This window comes from Panthera pardus, unplaced genomic scaffold (genome assembly GCF_024362965.1).
Source record: "Panthera pardus isolate Hobbes unplaced genomic scaffold, ASM2436296v1 HiC_scaffold_6, whole genome shotgun sequence".
Classification (NCBI taxonomy): domain Eukaryota; kingdom Metazoa; phylum Chordata; class Mammalia; order Carnivora; family Felidae; genus Panthera; species Panthera pardus.
This window is the reverse complement of record NW_026526991.1, coordinates 30,344,888-30,363,688: the sequence shown is the minus strand read 5'-3', so window position 1 is coordinate 30,363,688 and position 18,801 is coordinate 30,344,888. Positions and strand designations below refer to the sequence as shown.

The 18,801-nt window shown below is 38.7% G+C and overlaps 1 protein-coding gene and 1 pseudogene across 5 annotated transcripts in view; one reads left to right on the top strand and one right to left on the bottom strand.

The window, feature by feature from the left end:
* Positions 1 to 18,801, bottom strand: part of POC1B (POC1 centriolar protein B) — a 95,580-nt gene that overhangs the window by 7,516 nt on the left and 69,263 nt on the right. The window lies entirely within an intron of this gene.
* On the top strand, positions 5,872 to 14,183 carry LOC128774907 (heterogeneous nuclear ribonucleoprotein A1-like; annotated as a pseudogene).

Genomic DNA, 18,801 nt, shown 5'->3' with positions numbered 1-18,801 from the left:
ATAAAATGTTCTAAGATTATTTTTGGAGTGGTAAAATAGTTCTAAAATTAGATACTGGTGATGGTTACACAACTTTGTGAATATACTAAAAACCTTTGAATCATACACTTTAATAGGGTGAATTTTATAGTATGTGAATTATATCTTGTTAAAGCTATTGTGAAAAACAAACAAAAATCCAAATACATATCACAGAAAAAATTTTAAAGTTTTTAATCAATTTTACATTTCTGGTTATCACATCAGAGTTCCTGAGAGAGGTCACCTCAAACATGTTACCTTAATGATGATGATGATGATGGTGACAACAGGGCTTGTTTTATACTTGGTACTGTTTCAAGTACTTTACACACATGAACTGATTTAATTCTCACAATAATCCCATCAAGTAGGTTCTACTAATATTCCCATTTTACAAATGAGGAAACAGAGATACAGAGAGATTGAGTAACTTGCCCAAGGCCATACATACACGTAGGAAAGATGTATGAGACGTAACCAATCATAAATCTCCATGATCCTTCCAACCATTTTTTTAGGAATATGAAAACTTTCAAGTTTCCTCTGTCACAATCTTACAAATTCACCACTTGCTGAAAATAATAAAAAACTCAAAATCCACCATTCACAATTCAAGTGTATTTTAAAAGTATGTATAAAATGCATCTTTGTACTCCTACCTAGCTAAGTGTATCTGGCTCAGGGTCTCTCTGTTTGTTCACTCAGCGAATAGTCCCGGGACCCTGCTCTGTGCTAGGCACCATTCTAGGCAGTGAGAACCTAGCAGTGGGTAGCATGACCCAAGACTTGGCTCTCCTGAAGCTTGAGCCCTTCAGTCATTTGGTAATACATCTTTTCTACTTTTCACCCTCTGAAATTTATAAACTTATATTTTTGTTTTATTGTCTAGCAGGTTATATTTATCTTCAAAAACCATCCTGGTCACTGAGCAGTTTTGCTCTGTACCCCTATTTTCCCCCTTTGTGATGTGCCTGACAATGTTAAAGTGTGAACCCAAAATACCTGAGTGGTATTATTTTAGGATATGAAGCACTCATTAAAATCCACACCTCAAAACAATCCCATTACTAACCCTTTGAATTATTCATTCCACGTGGGGAAGTAAAGCTAAAATTGTCATTAAAATGTCCAGAAGCAAAATTCCTAGCAATCACACACCATGGAAGAACAAGTTAACACAAAGGATTTTTAATGTTACTGATTAGCCAGAAGCAACTATGACCCACTCATTCATGCTCTGAGCTAAGGGAAGTGGGAAAGAAACATACAGAATTTCTTTACCTGGGTCCCCGGCTAGTGGCTGGTGGCAATGATGGAAATGAAAGCCCCATAAAGATGAGTATGAAATATAAAAAGGATTTGCTGAGAAGCCCTGCCTCACAATCACGGCCTGCATTCCAGATCCTGGGCAGTCATCTCACCGATCGGGAACAATGTGTGGATGGCCATGTACAACGCAATGATCCTCATCCCAAAATAATTCCTCCTCAAAGAACAGACTTTTTTTTTTTTTTTTTTTTTTTTTTTAACATTGCTTCTGCTCTGCCTGCAATGCCTTCTCTGCCCTTCCAGCAGAACTGAATTCTTTTTGATCTCTAAATGTCGGCTTAATTGTCACTTCAGAAGGTCTTCCCTGACAACCTTCCTGAAACTGGACCTTCCATTCTCCAACATGGCATCCTGATGTTTTCCTCCATAACTGATCAGAGTTGGTGTCTACATATTTGTTCCCAGTTTACTGTCTGTCTCCCTCACTAGACTGTGCTATGCCCACTCCCTTAGCACTGCATCCCCTCGACTGGGCAGGAACTTGAATCCTTTTGAATATGTTAAGCGTTTGTATGCAGATTTTACTACTGTTCTCAAAGATGGAAACCAAACACTCCATATGACCAAGGCAGTCTTTTTCACACGGGTCACATCACACCTACATAAGTACATGCAAATATCACTACATGCAAATATCACTCCCTAGATGGTAAAGGGAGGTCTAGAGAGTAAAAGATCTCAATGCAGTCTTAACAATGCTTTTCTTGTTGGGACCAGCATCAAATAGATTACTATGATATGACATGTGGAGATGAATAAAACACAGAAAAGGGTATGGGCAGAGAGAGGGGAAGAACTTGATCTACATTCTACATTAGCCACCTGACGTAGCTGTCTCTCAGAGGTTCTGGAGCCTAGAAATTAGCAGATTCTTTCCCATGAACCAACCCCAACTTTGCGTCTTATTTGTACAGGGAGAGAGAGATGCACAGCTTGGGGAAGTTTTAACACACTCATTCATAAAATAAAAAAATTTAAAAAATGAGAAAGGCAAAAATATGTTTAAGATTCTGGGCCATCCAAAGTCCAGCAAGTGAGGCTTTGGTCCCTACTGCTCTCAGTGCATCAGGCCCTCCCCTACCTCAAAGCTGCTAGCATTCATTTCCTGGGTAAATGCTTCCCAAGCACCAACATCATACTAAGCATTTACCAACGTTAAATTTTATGTCGCCGACCAAAATGAATGAAATCTTGCTATTTGCAACAACACGGATGGAGTCAGAATATATCATGCTAAGCAAAGTAAGTCAGAGAAAGGTAAGTAGCATATGATTTCACCCATATGTGGAATTTAAGACACAAAACAGATGAACATAGGGTAAAGGAAGGAAAAATAAGATAAAAAGAGAGAGGGAGACAAACCGTAAGAAACTCTTAAATATCCACAAACTGAGGGTTTCTGGAGGGGTGTTGGGTGGGGGATGGGCTAAATGGGTGATGGGCATGAAGGAGGGCACTTGTTGGGATGAGCACTGGGTGTTGTAACTAAGTGATGAATCACTAAGTTCTATTCCTGAAAACAATATTACACTATATGTTAACTAATGTGGACCTACATTTTTTTTTTAAATTGAAAAAAAAAAATAAACGTAAGCATGGTGCAAGAGAAGTGTGTAAGAATTCTGCTCTCAAGAATTCTCTGTTGTGGTGAGAGAATGAAGACAGAGCAAGGCCCAGAACCCTTGCAGCGCCTGGCACATCACTTGCACTGCAGAATGAACAAGAAACACGGCAGACAAATGACTAGAAGACTGCAGAAAAGAGCAAATGCTTTGGTACTTCATAAAAGGAAGAAATCACACTATGTTCCCATATCTCTTTTATTGCTGACACGTGAAGTACAGGGAGGTAAGAAGAGCTCTTTCGCTGGCTGAGTCAGCAAACGAAGGCCTCCAATGGTAGGCATTAAAGCCACAGCAAAGAGCAAGGGAGATGTGGCACCTTCCTTCATGGAGCTTGCAGTTCTCCAAGGAACCGCTTCCTCCAAAAGGATGGCAGGACAATCACCACCCCTATCCTTGGATAGGCCCATGGTTGCCATCTCAAAGATGGAAAATGCAGCCTCACCAACTGCATGAATAAATTTGAGTGGCTGAGAAACCCTTATTTCTACACGTTAAAAGGCTCGACTCCCCATCGGAACATACAAAATAAAACAAGAGGTACAGAGTTGACTAATGCAAACAGCTTTGATGGGCTGGAGAGCTATATACAAAAGCTCTGATATTCTGGGGTCAAAGGGCTCTTAGCAGGTTGTGTAGATGTCATGGAAAAATTAATGCACAATTTTTCACTCGTCACTTAGAGAACGAATTTTTAATACATTAATAGAAATTGAAAATTGTGGCATTTGTAAGCAAATTTTTATCAGGAAATTAACCATGTGACAATGTAATCAAGGGCCCCACATCTAAACTATTACTATTTATATAATGAACAATGGAACATTCAAGATACTGTGGTGCTCCATTACACCTGGGAGATCATGTATTATATTCATTCCCTTCCTCTCCTCTCCTCTCCTCTCCTCTCCTCTCCTCTCCTCTCCTCCCCTCCCCTCCCCTCCCCTCCCCTCCCCTCCCTCCTCCTCCTCCTCCTCCTATCCCTCCTCCTCTTCTCACTCACTCCATCTGGGTGAGCAAGTCAGAACTAATCACGGGTGTAACTTCACTCTCATAAGTCATCATTCCTGCCATCAGTAGAGCACTGTCATTTCTTGTTATATTTGTGTTCATATGTCTATATTCCCAACTAGTTTATGAGAGGTAGTCTCTTGAGTTCAGTGGCCATAACTTTATCTTTTTTTCTCAGGTGTCTAGTACAGTGCATGAGACACTGATAGGGCTCAGCTGTTGTGGAACTTTGATTGCGATTCACTGAATTCACTGTCCTATATCGGTTGAACCATGAACAAAATATAAATATTGATAATTTGACAGTATTTGGAGACAAGCAAAAACCCAAAGTTAAGCTAATGCCATTCTCTACTAAAAATTACTGTCTGAAATGCCTCTTCAGAGGCACAATAAGGGAGCAATGGAAGCATTTATCATTTAACTGCAAATCTGCAAATCACTTCTTGATTTTTACCCACCCACCCCCCCCCCCCAGCATACTTGATGGTTTCTAATGGCCTAGCATAAAGACTTTCTGACAAATAGGAATGCAAAAGTAGGCATGTCACATGTAAAGATAACCAATGACTTGGCCTTCAGATATATAATAAATGGGTTAAAATAAGTCAGTGTTGGCTTATAACTAATGATTTTAGTCTTGGCTTAATTCTGTAACTACAGAATAAAACAGACAAAAGTCAGAAAAGTCTATCCAAAGTGGTCTTGATGTGAGCTAATGTGAGTTTCCCATCATTGAAAATGCTAAAATAGACTTGCGATGGTCATTTGTTAGGGATATTATGAAAAATATACAAGCATCAGGTCAGGAAATTCTACTGAATGCCCTTCAAAGTCCCTTCCATTCTGGATATTCTGAAATTTTTAATATTTATTTATTTATTTATTTATTTATTTATTTAGAGACAGAGCATGAGCAGGGGAGGGGCAGAGAGAGAGGGAGACACAGAATCCGAAGCAGGCTCCAGGCTCTGAGCTGTCAGCACAGAGTCTGACGCAGGGCTCAAGCTCACAAACCGTGAGATCATGACCTGAGCAGAAGGATATTCTGAAATTTTTAAATCACTGCACGCTCGCACACACACACACACAGTTATAAAATGCCTGCCTGAAACAGACTACGATAACAAAAAAATCTTTTGCTGGACAAAAATAAAGGTAACTATTATTTTTCAAATAAAGAATGGATTATTTACTTTCAATAACATTTAGAATACAAATGTGAAACTTCAATAATCTCTGTATGCAATCTAAAATAATGAAGATATAACACTCATTCAAACAGCATTATTTTATTTAGCACCTACACATCAGAGAAATTCTAAATGCCAGGGATACATAAGTGCATTAGTGTCCTACTGCTGCTGTGACAAATTACAAGTTTAGTTGCTTAAAACAACACAAATTTATTATCTTAAAGTTCTGGAGGTCAGAAGTCCAAGATAGGTTTTGCAGAGGTGCCAGGAGAGCTGTGTTCCTTGTGGAGACGCTTGAGAGAGTCTGTCCCTTGCCTTTTCCGGCTTCTAGAGACTACTGCTTTCCATGGCTCCTGACTGTATTACATTAATCTCTGCTTCCATTACCATATCTCCTTCTCTAATTTTCATGCCTCCTTCCTCCCCTTACAGGCAACCCAGTGATTGTATTGGGCCCACCCGAATAATCCAGGATAATCTCCCCAACTCAAGATCCTTAACGTCATCACGTTTGCAAAGTCTCTTTTGCCATGTAAGAAAACACATTCACATATTCTGGGAATAGAAACATGGACATCTTTAAAGGATCGTTATGCTGCCTACTATAAGGAATGAATAAATGAGATCCCGTCAACATGGGGTTATAATCAAGTGGGTGAAACAAGAAAATAAATATACAGATATGTGACGTAATGTCAGGTAACCACCAGGGCTATGAAGAGAAACAAGGCTGGGTAACGTGCTATCTTACAATATAGCTTCATTGATGATGTATTTTTTTTTTAGTAGGAGAGGTAGAAAATAAATTTTAAGCATCTCAAGTTTGAGACACTTCCAAAGGGAATGAATAGTCATGAATGCCACTGGAAGTATAGGATTCTAGATTTCTGTGGAGAAGTTGTGGAGAGTGATTAGTGGTATCTATTTACCAGTTTTTATAAATGAACACCCAGATGAAGAGATACACAGAGCAAGGTCTGGGAAAAGTCCCAAGTACAGGAGCTTCTGTCTCCTTGAAGTTGGGGTGCTCAGCATATAAATATTATAGCCATGGGTCTATGATCACTTGGGTGGGGGAATCAAACAAGAGAAGAGTTGCAAAGACTTCAAAAGGCAGGAAGAGAAGGAGCAGGAAAGGTGACTAGTGGCTCATGACGTGGGAAGGGTGGTGATCCAAGTGATGGAAGACTTTCAAGGAGAAGGAGGGGTCACCAGGACCAAGTCCTGTAGAAAGCCTGAGATAGATGGATCACTGGGGCCGTGACACAAGCAGAATGGTGGGGCCAAAAATTTAATTGAGGTGGATTCAGAAGAGTGGAAAATGACGAAATAAAGATTGAATATAGGCAGCTCTTTTGGGGAGCTCTGCTTTAGAGGGGAACAGAGCAACGAGACAGGAGCTGGAGAAAGAAGAGGGATCAGATGAAGTTTTCCTTTTTAAAGATGATGGAAAAGATCTAGTAGCAGAAGGAGAGCACTGATGTCACAGGGCCGTGAGGTGATAGCTACTCAGTGAATGAGTTGGCTAGGCAGTGCTGAGTGCCCTGGAACTTTGTGTAAATACACTTAAGGTGCAATCAGTCAGCATGAATGTCTAGTCAAAATCAGTTGCTTGGGTGTTGGGGCAGAGTAGGCAAAGAAATAGATTTACCAGGTTGAAAATTTCTGGGTGAGTACAACAGAGGGAGGAAGGGACAAGAGCATGGCCGTAATAATGGACTACAGAATCTGAGGAAAAGGAGAGGGACGCAGACACAGGAGGTGGGCAGTGACAAGGCAGGAGGCTCAATGGATCGGAGACCCTTTTAGAGTTGATGAATTATCAAAATTGGAGGACTGGAGGAAGTGGTGGCCAAAGAGTAGGAGGCTTTACACTGAGTTTACCATCAGCACAAAGGATTCAGACAGTCACTGGGTTCATCTGAGATTCCTGACAGAGAGAAAATGGCTGTCTTTCAGAAGTGACTCAGAGTGTTGCTCTATCTTTAGCTCTCTCCTTCAGATCAGAAGCCTGTGCTAACAGGAGTAGATAAACCAATCAGGAAAACAGAAAAAGGAGCTATAGAGTCACCCATGTGGGATTGTCACAGGACCACAGCACAAGATTCATTCGCAATTTCTAAAATTGCTAGGAAGGAAATCCTGAAGGAGGTAACCACATCTCTTCTATTGTGTACATCTGCACAGCGTATTGTATAGCCTTGTAAAAACATACCCACCTGTGCCAGTCTTACTGGCTTAAGAGTATCTCTTGGATAAAATCAGAGAATGTCATGTGAAATTTGTGTCTCCCAAACTAAATTGGCTGAGCTGACAAAGACTTCTGCTTGTCCCTTGGGAGAAATCATATGTCTTTTCTTCAAAGAAAGAGCCTTCAGGCTTCAGGGATAAGGTTTTACAGAGGGTTTTGATTTTTTCTTCTTCAAACCAAATTGGAAATTTTGTTTTTGTCAGAAGACTTGAAAAAAACACATCCCCATGCAGCTATCAACTATAACATCTGAATGTTTAATTCAATCCCCTTGGAAAAGGCAGCTGTGGCAACAAATCAACTGTCTGTCTTTGTCTTTAATCTTCATTCTCATCTCTAGAGAAGCTTATTAACTTTGAAGGATACACGAACTTGCAGGATACAACGAGGACATATAAAATCTGTACAAAAACGGCCTTATACGATTTACCTCTTACATGATTAGGCAAACGCAAACTATGACACTTCACTCTTTGTTTAAAAAAGGTGCGTGCATGTGCGTGTATCTAAATTTTGAGGCAGGTAATAGCTTATATTATACAATGATGTGTTTCTTAAAGATATTTTATATTCAAGTATTACATCTTGGAGAAAATGGAAGTTTGACGTGGAAAGCCATATTTGGTTTAGTTTCACCCACATGTCTCAAAAGAGCCATCTGTTCACCTTTTAGAAAACTGCCCTTCTCTGTGTGCACAACAGCAACCAAGAGAAATTCAAACATGAGTGAATAAGAAATGCAACCTCACTGCAATCCTAACATTTCTTTAGGTAGGCTCCATGCCCAGCATGGAGCCCAATGTGGGGCTTGAACTTACAATCCTGAGATCAGGTCCCAAGCTGAGATCAAGAGTCAGATGCTTAACGGGTGCCCCATTACTAACATTTTTGGATGAATCAGTAATCCTTCTCTTTTATCCAACTAGTAACTGTCTTTTTAAAAAGTGCCAACTATGCTTTAAAATTTTCAGTAAAAATGTATAGAGAATAATAAAGCAACCTTAAGAAAGAAAGCAGACCCTTTTCTGATCTATCTTCTTTCCTCTCCCTTTTAAAAGATAACACTATCTTGAATATGTTATCTATCATCCCAATTCATGTCCCTTTACTTTTTACCACATCTGTAGACATCCCTAAATAATAGTACAGCTTTTGCATGTATTAGAACTACACATTTAAAAAATGCAATGCTACTGTATTATATCCTTTTAGAACTTTTTGTAAATCAACAGTTTTTGATTTGTCTATGGTGATGCAGCCAAGTCTAGTTCACTTTCACTGTCAAATACTATTCTGCTGATCGACTAATCTACAACTTATACATTCTTTGTACTCGCATTAAGGGTTACAACGAGCAGTCTTATAAATGTCTCCTGTATACAGGTGCAACCGTTTCTCTAGACTGGAAAAGTCATAGTTTTACCACATATTTTCCGAAATATTACCCAGACTTATTCTCATATGAGAAGACAATCTCCCCTTTTTTACAAAATAAGTATTTAATTGTTAGACATTTTAAATTTTAACAAAATTATGGCCAGGAAATGGAATTCCATGGTTTTCATTTCACTGTGCATTTCCATGATTACTGGTAACTTGAGTATATTTTATATGTATATTATCATTCTTCTGCAAATTGTCTGTTTAAACCCTCTGTCCACTTTTTTTTTCCCCCTTAATACATTTTATTTTATTTTTTTTTCCAATATACGAAATTTATTGTCAAATTGGTTTCCATACAACACCCAGTGCTCATCCCAAAAGGTGCCCTCCTCAATACCCATCCCCCACCCTCCCCTCCCTCCCACCCCCCATCAACCCTCACTTTTTAATTGGTCTACCTCTCTTCTTCCTAATTTAAGAGTTCTTTATACATTCTGGATACTAGTACTTTGTTGTTTATATGTATAATATGTCTCCTACTCTGTGGTTTGTCTTCACTTCTATTTTATGGGATTGTCTTTATTCATACAAGTTTTTGTTTTAAATGTAGTCAGATTTGGTAAATCTTCCTTTGTAATTTTTGCATTTTGTATTGTGTTTAAGGAATCCTTGCGCACTAGGAATGTATAAGTATATTCTCCTGTTTTCTTTTAGATGTTCTGAGTGTTGTTTTTTGCATTTAGGCCTTTAACCCCTCTGGTATTGATTTTGTTTGTGGCTAAAAGTAAGAAAATAATCATATATTTTTTCCCAATTAGCCAGTTGTCCCAGCAGCATCTACTGAACAGTCTATTTAGTGACCAGTCCATCTTCATGTGTCTGCAAAGCCTGGCCTTTCACGACCGACCATCTGTAATTGTGTGGCTCTGTTTGTGTGCTCCCCATTGTGGGCTCTCTGTCTCTCCCTGTAACAATACCACATTTAGAGCTTAATGAATCTCCAATCCTCAAATTTCTTCAAAACTGTCCTGTTCCAAAAATTGGCTATTTTTGGCCCTTCCTCTTCCATAGGAGCTTTAAAACCAACGTTTTAGGTTTCATTAAAAATCTTACTGGGAGGAAAATAAATAAATAAATGTTAAAAAAAAAAAAAGCGGGGTGGGGGGCACCTGGGTGGCTCTGTTGATTGAGCATCCGACTTCAGCTCAAGTCTTAATCTCAAGGTTTTTGAGTTCGAGCCCCACATCGGGCTCACTGTTGTCAGCACAGAGCCTGCCTGCCTTGGATCTTCTGTACCCTCTACCACCCCTTCCCAGTTTGCGCTTTCTCTCAAAAATAAATAAATCTTTAAAAAAAAATCTTACTGGGAGGTTTACTAGAATTGCCTTGAATTTGTAGATTTATTCAGGAGAATTAACGTCGTAATGACATTGAGCCACCCTATCTACAAACATGACATTCCAAAAATGCCATGTAATGTTTTATTAATTTCATGTTAATCTGTATTCTCTGTATCATTTCAATCTTAACATATGTGCCTCAAAAGCAAATATATCACTACCATGTTAGTATCATAATAGTTATTCAGACAGTGCCCAATTTACGATGATGTTTCAAATTACAATTTTTCAAATTTATGATGGTGTACAAGCAATACGCATTCAGTAGAATCACAATTCAAATTTTAAATTTTGATCTTTTCCTGGGCTATCAACATACATGGGGTATGATGCTCACTGGTGATTCTGGGCAAGGGCAATGAGCCACAGCTCCCAGTCAGTCACACAATGTCAACGGTAAACACCTGATACACTTTCAACCATTCTGTTTTTCATTTTCAGTACAATATTCAATAACTTACATAAGATATTCAACAACTCATTATAAAATAGGCTTTGTGTTAGATGATTTTGCCCAACCGCAGGCTAATGTGGAGTTAGCACAATTAAGATAGGCAAAGCTGAGCTATGATGTTCGGCAGGTTAGGTGTATTAAATGCAGTTTATCAGGATGTAACAGTGTTGGGAAGTCAAGAAAGATCTGTACACAGAAAGCCAACCAGATCAAGTCAAAGTATATCCTCAAATAACCATCCTCAGTATTTTTGTGAAACATAAAGCTATCCTAGAATCAGGGGCATTATTTGGAAAATGTTTCTGAAAAATTATTTCCTGAGCTTGCTTATTCTCAGAGATAAATAATGCCGTTTCCTTCTCACAGGCTCTATTCTCTGTTGCTCAAAACTCTTCAAGTGCCAGATTCAAAAGAAGTGAGCTGTGTGTTAAAAGTCATGAGATAATTCTTTTCAATTGTACACACAAAGTAAATCATGCTTTGCTCACTTGAATAAGACTTTAGCTCCCTTACTGTATTTGTTTTTTTAATGCTACGAAGAGGCAATTTTAAGACAAGAATTTATCCAATCATTTAACAAAGCTACAATTCAGAAAACTGGCAAGCTTTACAGAACATCTTTTAGAGAGCAAATATTGTATTTATTTATTTATTGTTCTATTCATCATGTAGCATAATGTGAATATTATAGTACAATTAACAATAACTGTGATTATAACAGTTATATATATTCGCAGCTGGGTATGAGAACCACTCTTCTGTCTATTTATCATTCATTAAACCTTTCAAAAAACAGAGAGTGAAAGCTTTCTATGAGAATTCAGTATACACAGTGTACATTGTATTAGTTGACTTTAATTTGCATCTGCTAAATAGTGAAGTCTTTCCTTATCTTCCCCAAATAGATGAAATTTGCCCCTCATTTAAATCTCTATAAAAATTCAATTTTACTTCTTAAGACAATTAACAATTTTTCCTTGCATTTCTGCTATTTGTAACATCATGTAATTTTCTATGCTATAATATGGTGGCCATGTGAATGGGACATCAAGTCACACAGACCGTTAACCCTGTATCTTCTGTGTATTAACCGTATGAGATGGGACAAATTACTTGACCTGTCTAGGCCTTAGTTTCCTCATTTATAAAATGAAGAAGACAATATTGAACTACATCATAAGGTTGTTGTGAAAATGTAGGTAAAGAGTTTAATACAGGGGCACCTGGGTGGCTCAGCTAGTTAAGCGTCCGACTTCGGCTCAGGTCATGATCCCGCAGTTCGTGGGTTTGAGGCCCATGTCAGGCTGAGAGCCCAGAGACTGCTTTGGGTTCTGTGCCTCCCTCTCTCTCTCTCTGCCCCTCACGTGCTCACGCTCTTGTCTCTCTCTCAGAAATAAACATTTAAATAATAAATAAATAAGTAAATAAATAATATAGAAGAGTTTAATATATAGTTTGTATTCACTTACCTACCATCATCAGTATTATCTTATTATGTCCTGTCCCAAATCTTATACAATCTAAATTACAAGCTTCTAGAAGGGCAGAAGCCATAGCTACCTTTCTTTACACAGTGACACTTCGCTGAATAAGGTGTAAGGGTCACATAAATTAATAAAATTTGTTGAATTAAAGATATTTTTCTATCCATTATACTCCAAGGATTTCTTTTATACTCCTCTTTATAAGTCTGGTTTCTCAAATGAAATAATAAGCCATATAAGGGCTGGTTGCATTTCAATAAATAAATGAATGAACCATAGTAAATAAATGCTATCTGATGGTAAATGAGTAAGTATATGCTGCATACACATGTAAAATTAAAATCACCGTTTGACAAATCAAAATAAAATATTAAGACATTTGCAGATGTAATTTTTAAAAAGAAAACAAACAAACAAACAAACAAACAAGGTTTCCATTGTCAGGCAGTTGCCTGAAAAATATATGTAATATTTTTAAAAGAAATTTAGTAGGCAAAGATACAACACCTATTTAAAAATATGGTCTCTTCATTTTAATGGATAAAAAATGGTTTCCTGATTTTAATACAGGAAGCCAATCTAACATCAAACATTTAAATGTATGAATCTCATCTAAAATATTTAACCCCTTGATGAAGATTATATAACTGGACGTAGTTGAAAATTATGGCATAAAACCTCCAGGAAGAACAGCTTATGAGTAGACTATCAGTAACAAATATTTCATTATAAATAACTGAAAATAAGATGCTATGATAACAGTGTACTCTTTGATAGAGATACAATATTTTTCTTTGCTACATTTTTGTGTGTCGAAAGATGTGGGTGTTTCCCCCTTTCTTATTTTGCTGGTGGAAGAAATCCAGAAGCCAAATACAATAAAAATAATGACTGCATTTACAGACAAAGATTTTTTTTTTCTTTTTAACTAATTACCATGGGGGGAAATGGCTTAGGAGAAATAACTTTCAAATACTGTGACAAAACTCACTTTCTACCCCTAGACACTGCTGAGTAAGCATTAAGGTCTCCCTCCTGTCCAATCATGCCTAAGTCAGAGTCTCCAAGAGTCCCAACAGCTGTGGAAGTTCTTTATTGGAGATGTGAACTTTGAAACAACCGATGAGAGTCTGAGGAGCCATTCTGAGCAATGGGGAACGCTCACGGACTGTGTGGTAATGAGAGATCCAAACACCAAGCACTGCAGATGCTCTGGGTTTGTCACATATGCCACCGTGGTAGATGCAGCCACAAATGCAAGGCCACACAAAGTGGATGGAAGAATTGCAGAACCAAAGAGTGCTCTCTCAAGAGAAGATTCTCAAAGACTTGGTGTCCACTTAGTTGTGAAAAAGATTGTTGGTGGCATTAGAGAAGACATTGAAGAATATCACCTAAGAGATTATTTTGAACAGTATGAAAAAGTTGAAATGACTGACATCATGACTGACAGAGACAGTGGCAACAAGAGGGACTTTGCTTTTGTAGCCTTTCATGACCATGACTCCGTAGACAAGACTGTCATTCAAAAATACCACACTGTGAATGGCCACAACTAAGGAGAGCCCTATCTAAGCAAAAAAAGGCTACTGCTTCATCCAGCCAAAGATGGCAAAGTGGTTCAGGAAACTTCGGTGGTTGTCGCGAAGGTGGTTTTGGTGGGAATGAAACTTTGGTCATAGAGGGAATATCCATGGGTCAGGTGGCTTTGGTGGCTATCAAAGTGGTAGTGGTTATGGCGGCATAGGGGATGGCTAGACTGCATTTGGTAATGATGGAAGTCATTTTAGGGGTGGCAGGAGCTGCAGCGGTTTGGGTAACTACAACAATCTTTAAATTCTGGACCCAGGGAAGGAGGACATTTTGGAGGCAGAAGCTCTGGCCACTATGGTGGTGGAGGCCAATACTTTGCCAAACCACGAAACCAAGGTGGCTATGGTGGTTCCAGCAGCAGCAGTAGCTATGGCAGTGGCAGAAGGTTTTAATTACTGCCAGGAAATCAAGCTTAGCAGGAGAGGAAAGCCAGAAAAGTGACAGGGAAGCTACTGGTTACAAGAGATTTATGAACTCAGCCAAGCACAGTGGTAGCAGGGCCTAGCAGCTACAGAGAAATGTTTTAGACAATACTTATGTGTATGGGCAGAAAAGTCGAAGACTATTTGTGATTAATTATATACAGGTTGTTTTACTGTCTGTCATGTGGACAATATAAGGCATTCCAAGAAAGGGTTTTAATGTAGGGTGTTTTTGTTGTTTTGTTTTGTTTTTTTGCACCCATGCTGCAAATTGCTAAATGCAATAGTCTGATCATGGTACTGAGTCAATGTGTCTTTTTAAAAAAGGGGTGTGTAAAGTTAGCTTACTCTGAAGCCACCTTGGTAAACTACCTCAATAATGTAAAGTTAGAATTCCTTCAGAGTGATACCAGGTTCCATTTGAGATTTATTTGCGATGTGCCTGGACATGGAAGCCACAGTCTCCAAAAACTTTGTGGTAGTTGAACTGACAGTTAATGTGTTGTGACCTGGAGTTCATGGTGAAAGGGTCACCCAAGGAAAGTCACAGAGTTTATTTGGTGATTAATATGATTGTTGGCACATCCTATGCAATATATCCAAATTGAATTATGGTATCAGATAAAAGTATAGATGGGACTGAAATTTATGTATCATCCATTATCATGCACAATTAATAAACGACTTAATATCCTCCTGGAAAAAACAAATACTATCATAAAATTCAAACATACTTTTCACAGGTGCCACGAGTCAAAGAGAACATAAACCAGATTCTCTGTGTAAAAAGAGTGGTTAGCAACCAGGATAATCTGTGTGCGGACGTGCACTCCCACACGCACACACACGAAGAGGCAGGAAGTTCTTAAAGAGGAAGCTGTGCCACCACTAAAGCAGGTCCAATACTTACAGCCGTCAAACATGACCAGTTTTATCTGTTCCATGTTTTAGTCACAGTATGTATCAGATAACCAGTATCTCTCAAAGAGAACAGTCTGCTAATGATCCCTCTGGAGGAATGGGGTAAGATTAACGCTGGTCATCTGTTCATCATAATCACTACAGTATTTACTACAGAGTGAAGTTTAGGGATCGCCCTGTGCGACCTTATGGCTTGATCAATCAATTAAAGATTCTCAAATCTATATCTGGACTGGATGCTCCATACCCAACCGATGTCTATTTCCTAACTTGGTAAACATGCCATTATTTAGCCAGCGGCTCCAAATTTAAGATCAGCCACCTCTTCTTCATTCCCTATGTTACTGGTCTAGACCAAGAACTCCTCACTTTATATCTGGATTACCACTGCAACTGCCCCCTAATTTTCTATGCCCCCAGTCTCACCTCCCTCTTCTCCCTCCCTTAACACATTTTCAGAGTATTCTGAAATTCAGATTTGCTCATCACTCTCCTGCTTAAAATCCTTCACTGGTCCTCCAAAGATTCTTAGGGTGAATTCAAAAAGCTTCAAATGGTATTCAAGGTCATTCACGATCCAGCCAACCAGTAATGTCCACAGTTTTCTGAATTCACCATCCCCTCTCAAGCCTTCTGGTCTATGTAGAAACTGAGCTCTGTCCTTGCTCCCTGTATCAGAAAAATTCTTAAAGAATCTGCTCAAGTATCAGCCCTGTTTTGGAGGTTATTTCTGATTAAAGTTTCTGTCCCCAATCCTAATTTTCTAGTCTGCACATACATATGTGTGCTTGTGCGCACACACACATACACACACACATTCCTTATTTAGCCACTCTGCTCATGCACTCCCATAGCAACTTAGGCATATATCACTATTTTTGGACTTAGTCTTTCATCTGTACATTCTCACTGCTTGGTATATAACAATGCTCAGCAAATGTATTGAATAAAAAGGAAAGAATAATCTATTCTAGCTGTCTCTTTTGCTCACCCTTCCCCTTGTAGTCACTGTTCAACTCACTTCACACTGGCTTCCACCTGTATTACTCCATCAAAAAAGCCCTCCAAATCTCTGCTAAACTCATCAAACATTTTCCAGTCCTTCTCTTGGCTTTCAGCTATGTTGATATTACCATTTCCTTGAAACACTCCTCTCTTGGCCGCCAGGATACTACATGTTCCCATCCGTCCCTGGGCTCCAGCCTTCTTTTCAGTCCCTCAGGCATATCAGCTCCCCTGCGACCCAGTCTCTACACACACAGTTCCCTCTGTCTAGGACCCTCCAGTACTTCTAACCCTCTCATCTCAACTTCAGCTAAAGCTTCAGATCAGTGTTTCCCATATTTCAATGTAAATCTTATTAAAATGCAGAGTCTAACTCAGCAGGTCTAGGATAGGACTGGAGAATCTGCATTTCTAAGAAGGTTCCAGGTGATGCTCAAGCAAACCACGCGTGGACGACATTTTGAATAGGAAGACAAGTCAAATGTCTTTGCAGGGGAATGTTCTGTGATTCCACCTTACCCCCCACACTTGATGTAGTCAAATGCCCCCAATTCATACTCTGACTGTACCATGTAATTCCCCATGAGAGCTGTTGCTTACCATTATAACCTACATGCATCCTTCTCCCCAGACTCCTGCTTCCACTAGGACCTGGAACATTCATTTTTGAGAAATGAATGAACGATGCTTATTGAGCCCACTCCTCATAGGCCGAATCACTTCCCTTCATGACACTAACACAAGGCTCACCACCCTGAGCTCGAGTCCTGCAGAAATCCAACTCATCTGTGCTTAGTTCTTTGAGCAATCTTCTCTTCCTTCCCAAAGGTCACTCAATTGGGGCCTGCTGACCTATGGCCAAAGAGTAAATGGTTCCATATGTACTGGCCTTTTTATTCATCATAACGAGTGTGGTTTTGGCCACAGTTTCCATGTATAGTCGACCAGTACTCCAGATGCTCTTGTGCCAGGTATACAAGAAACAGAGTTAAAAAAAGCAAATTCTACTTATCATGGCCAGATCCAAATCTCCCGTCCTGGTGTGAGAAATATTTTGGCGCCAGCAGAGATAGAGGCAGGAGGAAAAGACAAAAACTTTTAGTACATTCTGATTTTTTTTTTTCCATTTAAAATTCATTGCCTAGATTCTCATAAAATCTCGATCCTTCTTGCGTTTAGGAAAAAAAATTGACTAAAAATGCTATTGGAAATATTATATAAGTTAATGGCTAGATACAAGAGTTAGAATATCTGCATGAAAGAATGGAAGAGCTTAACTGCGTAAGACACACGACAGGCAGGACCAACGTCACAGTTGCCGAGAGAACTGCCTGGAGGAAGTGCCAAAGCAAAAACTAAAAATAAACAAAACATAGTCTGAGATACAAACTCCACGGATGTCATTTCCGTTGACTAACGAATAGTTAAAATAGTACTAGCTCAGTCGCACAAATAAAAAGATGTTAACACTTCATTAAAATGTTAATAATACATCTCAGAGAAAATTGTTGCTCTCTAAATACAGAGTTTTAACTATACTTCAGAGAAGAGATAATTTATTTTATCATTTATTTGAAATTAATTTTTTTTCTCAATTCTGTTTAGTAAACCTATTAGTATACTCAATTTGAAAAATGGCGATGTATTTCTTTAATGATAATCTTATTTGCATTGAGATTGTTCGTGTCATTTAATTGTATACCAGAAAGTGACTGTTTTTCCCAGAGGTGGGAGTAAAGGCTGTGGCCCTCTGATATATTCATGCCCAAAATGTAAATAGCCATAGCTTTTTTTTCTTTAAGTGGATTTTATTTATTTATTTTTGTTTGTTTATTTTGAGAGAGACAGAGCCATTGTGAGTGGGGGAGGGACAGAGAGAGAGAGAGAGAGAGAGAGAGAGAATCCCAAGCAGGCTCTGTACTGCCAGTGCAGAGCCCAATGCAGGGCTCGAACCCATGAAGCTAGAAGATGATGACCTGAGCTGAAACCAAGAGTCAGATGTTCAACCGACTGAGCCACCCAGGTGCCCCGGTAAATAGCCATAGTTTTATGCATTTATAATTCACAGAATACTCACACATATAAATTATTTCTTAAAAAAAGAACAACATAACTTTTTAAATAGCACTAACATCTTGATTTTTTTTCAGTAATTTTACTGTGTACTGAATTATACAGAAAGTACACAGAATTTTCTAAAAGTACAAATCTGGGAGAGTACATTTCTTAGTCAATTTTTTCAAATTTTCCATTGATTTTCCCAAGCACACAATTGTCTTCACTTTATATTAATAATGCATTTCCAATTCTGTTTCAGATAAGAAATTATTGTAATTATTTATCATCCCCAAATTTCATTAAGTTATTAATTATTATCCCAAAGTTCATATTTCAGAATTTGGAATAACATTTCTCAGCATGGTAATTTGCCTGATACTAGACATCACTTAAAATGAATTCATTTTACATAATATAATTTTACAGAATGGACAAAGTAGGGCACAGATCCACTTTACTGAACCTGAAGCTTCAAACAGAAGTGGTCCAAGTGAACCACAAGACGTCCCCACCTAGGGGACAAGGTAAGACACTGTAACACAATTCTGTTACATAATGGCTCCCAAAGAGGAGATACGAGGGGGGTCTGAGGAGCAGAGAACGTGGAAGGACTGGATCCTTTGGAACTCTGTGATCTAAGAAATAATAACA